The sequence below is a fragment of the Crinia signifera genome, chromosome 3 (genome assembly GCF_055691185.1).
Source record: "Crinia signifera chromosome 3, ASM5569118v1, whole genome shotgun sequence".
Classification (NCBI taxonomy): domain Eukaryota; kingdom Metazoa; phylum Chordata; class Amphibia; order Anura; family Myobatrachidae; genus Crinia; species Crinia signifera.
In genome coordinates this window covers 34,579,103-34,585,102 of record NC_139219.1, presented here as the reverse complement: position 1 = coordinate 34,585,102, position 6,000 = coordinate 34,579,103, and the positions used below count along the sequence as shown (strand labels likewise).

At 47.5% G+C, this 6,000-nt stretch overlaps 1 protein-coding gene across 1 annotated transcript in view; it reads left to right on the top strand.

Annotated features, from left to right (window-relative positions):
* The first annotated feature begins 308 nt into the window (after nt 1-308).
* The window catches only part of FERMT1 (FERM domain containing kindlin 1), a 66,239-nt gene continuing 60,547 nt past the window's right edge, over nt 309-6,000 (top strand). Inside the window, exon 1 of the mRNA XM_083175626.1 lies at nt 309-525. The gene's annotated coding sequence lies outside the window, so the exon portion shown is untranslated. The remainder of the gene's footprint in view (nt 526-6,000) is intronic.

Below are 6,000 nucleotides of genomic sequence, written 5' to 3'. Positions count from 1 at the left end.
AAGCAGAGTCTACACAAAAGAACGCAGCCCTAAGGTACGAAAGTCCACACACAATTCCTCCGCCCGGAGAATGCAGCTTAGTGTCGTGTGGCTGACTCTCCGCCTTGTTACGCTGCCTCCTATAAACTTGCCAACTTGGTGTGATGTAAGGAATCTGGGAAATGTTGACAACTCAACTCTTCCCTGTTACAATAACTGCTCAGTCCTCAGACCCCCAGCCCCGGAACATGGTTGCAGCATGCATGTTGCTCTGTGCAGGTAACTCTCCAGAACATGCTGTTACCTGCAGCCAGAGCAGCAAGGCCAGAGCCAGGAAAACCCTGGGCGGGATCCATCCATAGACTTACAGCAAGTGCAGTATTCTGCTTCCCCAGTTTATAACCACCTACCCCCTCTACTCCTCTCACCGTCATAGCTGGGAGGAGATCATAAAGGACTGTGTTGCAGGCAGCACCACCCCTGTTCCTGTTCTCTGTGTAGAATCCAGGTGGGCACATTACTGCTGTGCGGACACAGGAAACAAAGGTGAGACAACGCTCTGCCTTGTCTATTGTACTTATGTAGCCAACAGCAGCTGCCGGACTCACAGCAACATTCCTGTGATTACTTTTAAACAATAATTATTAACTTTATTTATAAGGTGCCACAAAGTGTACTCAGCGCTGTACAGGGTAAACGTAGAATACAATAATCTTTTGTATAATACATCGCCTGGTATTTTTTTCTCTAGGTCTGGGTCTGTTAAATCACCCATGAGTTCCTTACAATGTCACTGATTCTTTACTTACAGCACAGAGTATTTAAGAGGGATATCAAGTTTTTCTACGCATATGACAAATGTGTTATGGTCTTGAAAATCATTGAATGCTGTGATGTATATAATTATTGATAATTATAGATGGATTTGCATAAACCCAAATAATGTGTACTCATTTACATGATTGTTGACAGATAAACTATTTGTAATGTATGTAATGTATATTACACCACTGTGCAGAATATACTTTATACTTGCACTGTTTTATTTGACAGCAAAAGATTTATTTATGTCAAATATCCAATTTCTGGCACAATTCTCCTTGCTTTTACTGTATGTGTACCATACATATATGTTACTTTGGGCATTATTTATATTTTTGTATTGGTGTAACCAGATTTGGTTTTTAACTGCAGCTGTTAAGTGGGTTAGTTCTGAGGGTCCGGTGTGTGGAGAACCTCAACTGACCAATCAGTTTTCATCGAGATCCCATTGGTTTTAGCATGATCGTATGGTTATGTTGCCGCAGCTGTAAAGGTGCTTGCAACCTGTATTTTATTTTGGGCTGACCAAGCGAAATCATTTCAGCAACCAATCAATTAATACATTAATAACACAGTGTTCTGAGTACAAATGTTTGACATAATTGTTTTTTATGGGAAATAAAAGCTTTGTGGGCTGTACTTGTACATACTGGGGGTTATTCTGATTGAATTGGTCCCCCGCACGTTATTTATGCACATGAGTTGCTGCCCACATCGCTTGCACAGAAGTCAGAGCGGGGGGTGTGGAGGGGGGGGGCAGCGGGCTGGGGGATTCGCCCATGGTGGTGTTCCCATGCAAATTCCCAGATGACGCGCTGGGGGGCAGGCCTGCTGACATCTGCTTCCCACACAGGGCACCCGCAGATCAGAGACACCACAGAAGTGCGAGCGATCTGCGAGTGCTAGAGCAATCATTCGCAGCCATGCAGGGGATCGCAGTGTGCGTGGAGGGGGGGGAGGCAGCCGTGCGAGTGGCATCTGGGGGACTCGCAAGGCTGCGAATTTCGCAGCCTTGGGAGTCAACCGAAATAAGGGCCACTGTACAGTATGTTCAGGTTATGTGTGTGATTGGCAAGTGCACCTGTTGTTTCGTACATAGCGTGCTAGAGGCAGTTCAGCCATGACCTGATCACTATACATATTGGGGTAATTCAGACCTGATCGCGAGGCTGTGAATTCGCACAGTGGCGGATTATCGATACACTTCACATGCAATGGCGATGAAATCCTGCTACTTTTTCTATTCGCACACCGTTCCCAGGTGATTGACAGGAAGTAGGCGTCTGGGGGTGGAAACCAGCCATTTAGTGGGAGTGCTAAAATAAAAACAAAGGTGTGCCTAGGAAAACGCTGGGGGTGTCTGGGAAAACGCAGAGATTTAGGGGAGTGTGACATCAGTTCCAGGCCAAGTAAGTCCAGGGCTACACGGCGCCTGCGATGACTTGTGCCCAGTGCATCGATCAGTCGATGGTCAGCCTGTTACAATGGATCTTGGACATATTCGCTTGGCAACAAATAGATTTGTAGCCGTACACATCCCTTCGGACAGTGTACACATTAATTCGCAAAGCGGGATTTCACTCTAGGTGGCTTAACTGAATGCTGGCCGCAGCGAATTTGCGGCCATTCGATCAGGACTGAATCAGCCCCAATGTCTTAGGGCTTCATTTAACACTAATGTTAAATCCTGGGGCAATATTTCTTTACCGTGTGGTGCAGGGATGTCCCCTTCCTCCTTCTTATCCTCCATTGAGTTGCCAATGTTCCTCTAATTCCATCTAGAATGTACAGTACACACTAGCCGATTTTTTTAAAATGATTTGCAAGATAACAATATTTTCGTGCTGGTTTGTAGGCACTATGGGGGTGATTCTGGTTGACCCGCAGCTTTGCAGGTCATTTAAACGCCGCCTGCCGCCCACATGAACGCCCGCCCCCTCGCGCGCTGATTTCCCCGCACATATGCGAATGGATGTTTACCATAAACCTCCATTCACAGCCTTTGCATGCAGGAACAGAACCCTTCGATGGTCGCCGATCATCGAATGATTTTGCAAGTGCTCTCTGGTGTCTTAGATCTGCGGGTGCCTGTGCAGAAAGCAGCCAAACAGCTGACTTCTGCTGCCGTCAGCTATCTGAACCCAGCACCTGCGTTCCAGCGTTTTCATGGGCATTCCCATGGACGCGACCCCTCGCTGCCGCCCCACGCCCCCGCCCGCACTACTAGGCGAATAAGCAATTCAGCACGTCCTCTCACACCAAGCAGCTGCACATGCGCATACATGTGTACGCATGCGCGGTCGCGAAACATCACTCCCCCGTGGGAACGCGCATGATCAAATCATAATCACCCCCTATATCTTTAGTGATACACGCGTCCGTGGGTGGTTAACGATGTCCTCTGTCATCTGTCGCACCCAGCATCCACATATGTGTAAAGGGGAGTACACACGTGACTCAGTCCCGGCAAGTTGGACTAAGCCCCGCGTGTAATCAAGATGTAGTTATCCATAAGATATAACTGCAGTACATCCTTCCTTCCCCAGCTGCGGACAAATACACAGTGCAGGCGGCGTCTACTGAAAATATGCCTGCACTATCTATTTGGCCAGGCGATGGCTGTGGGGCTGGGCATCAATATCGCCTGCTGTGTACACACGGGGTGATTCTGCCTAACCTACTTGGCGATTTTGACAATGTAGTCAAAATTGCCTGGAAGAATTGCCCAGTGTGTCCCGGTTATAGCCAAAGGGTTTGGGATCATTTGGTCTACAGCATGATGGTCAACATTGGAAAAGGTCGACATGGGAAAAGGTCAACATGTTTGTAGGTCGACAAGTCATTAGTTGGACAGGTCGTTCATTCGACAGGTCATTAGATCGACAGGTCATTAGTTCGACAATCAAAAGGTCGACATGGTGTTTTTCACTGTTTTTTACCTGAATGACTACACAGTCGACATGGACACAGTTTAAAGTGCACCGCATCCCCTCGCATCGCTCTCTGCTCTCGCACTGCGTTGGGCACGGTGCCTAGCTACGCTTGGCACACTATTTTATTCTCCCACCACGCCTTAGTGCAGGGCTGGGCAACACTGGCCCTCCAGATGTTGATGAACTACACATCCCAGCATGCCTTGCATCAGTTTCAGCATGGCCACATAGAAAAACTAATGCAAAGCATCCTGGGATGTGTAGTTCATCAACATCTGGAGGGCCGGTGTTGCCCAGCCCTGCCCTAGTGGATGGTAGGGCATAAAATACCGCCTGTCGGCTCAAAAAACAGTGGAAAACCCCATGTCAACCTTTTGACTGTCGAACTAATGACCTGTCGAACTAATGACCTGTCGACCTAGAAACATGTCAACCTTTTCCTATGTCAACCTAGAACCATGTCGACCTAATGGTGTCGACCTAATGACTGTCTACCATCATGCTGTAGACCAAATGACAGCATCCCGGACAAAGGGGCCCATTTATCATTCAATATTTGCTGCTAAATCCCGGAAAACACCAATTTTCGGGGGTTAGCCGCAAATATTAAGTATCCCTGCTGCGATCCCTCCTGCACAGGTTTCTATGGCCATTGTGAGATGGGGGTAGCCTATGGGCTACACACCGCACTGCTGCCGGGGCAGTGTGGTCAGTGGGGGGTCGGCGGAGCCCTGTCCCTGCATTTCGAGGATGTAACATCCCGCCGTTAGGATCGCATTTTACAATGCGATCCTGGGCAGTAATATTCCACCAAGATCACATTGTTAATGCGATTTTGGACAAATGGGCGCCAAAATGCTTTGTTCCTGGACTTCTCTATTGCCATCACCTGTGTGGAACTAAATAATTGATGAGAAAGGGGTTACAGAACAGGTAATGGCAGTTCTAATTGAAGAGGAAAGACTCGGAACAGAGCATTTTGTCCCTCTTGAAAAAGATCGGGAGGTATGTTATGTGACGTCACTATCAAACTGCAGGTGTAAGGAGGTGATCATACATCTGAAGCTGGGTACACACTGATAGATATATCTGCAGATATATCAGATGTTCTCCATACACACTCCCTGATCCGTCGGGACTGACATCACAAATGGGCGGGCACATTTGCATGCATCAGCCTTTTGAGCTGTCAACCACCGGCGGCTCTCGGCGCGGCTGTACGGGCAGTCAGCGGATCGCCCATACACACATTGATGCGCCAATATATCGGCGAGGGGGTGGTATTAAATGACATGATTTGTGCCATTTAGCCAGCCCCCTCCCCAAACAGCTGCAAAAGCTGGTATTTGACCGGCAGAAGGCGGAGACGTCGGGGTTGACGCAGGGGCTCCGCTAAATAGGGAAGCTTTTGCACCCTTCTGGGGGGCCGGTGGGGGAAATTTGGGACCAAAAAACTTGAAAAACTCACCTTTGTACGGTCGACCTTCCCATTGTCGACCTAATGCTTGTTTCGACATTCCGACTCTGTCAACATTACCATGTCGACCTATTTCATGTCTTGACCTAAGCCCTATTGACCTTTAGTAGTCGACCTAATGTACGTCAACCTTTATAATGTTGACCCTATGACCCATACCCTTTTCCACTGGGCACCAGTCATCGCCTAATTATCCTTGGCACTAATTCATTTTCCTATGGCACACACTTTATTATCGCTAAAAAGAGAAAATAGAAATGTGTTTGTTTCGTCAACCAATATGGCCGCCTAGTTCTCCTCATAGTTCCTGCACTTTCTGGGATTTTTCCGTTCTTTCTTTTCCCAGAAGAAGTTATAGCTGCAGGTTCTCCTTGTCTCACTTCTCGCTGCCACAAGCCCGGACTTGCTGCCATAGAGGCTGAGAGTACACTGCTCACCCTCAGGAGACAGGTATTAGGGGTTAGCTATAGGAATGCAGAGAAACCTGTATAGATTTCTGTTTAGTTCACATGTGAAATTCCATATGGCAAAGACACCTTTGTATGTATCATTAAGAATAAGTAAAATAAAGGCATGCAGGGAGGATGCTGTACAAGTGACAGTGCAATATGTCAGGGTTACCTACCTGACCCTCTCCTTAAGGGAGAAAATGCTGTTCCTGGGCTTCCCTGGCAATGTAGGATTGCCATCACCTGTGGGGAGCTAGGTAATTGATAACAAAGGTGTTTCACCACATGTGATGGCAATCTAGGGTGACCAACTCATCCCTTTAATCCGGGACATATATTA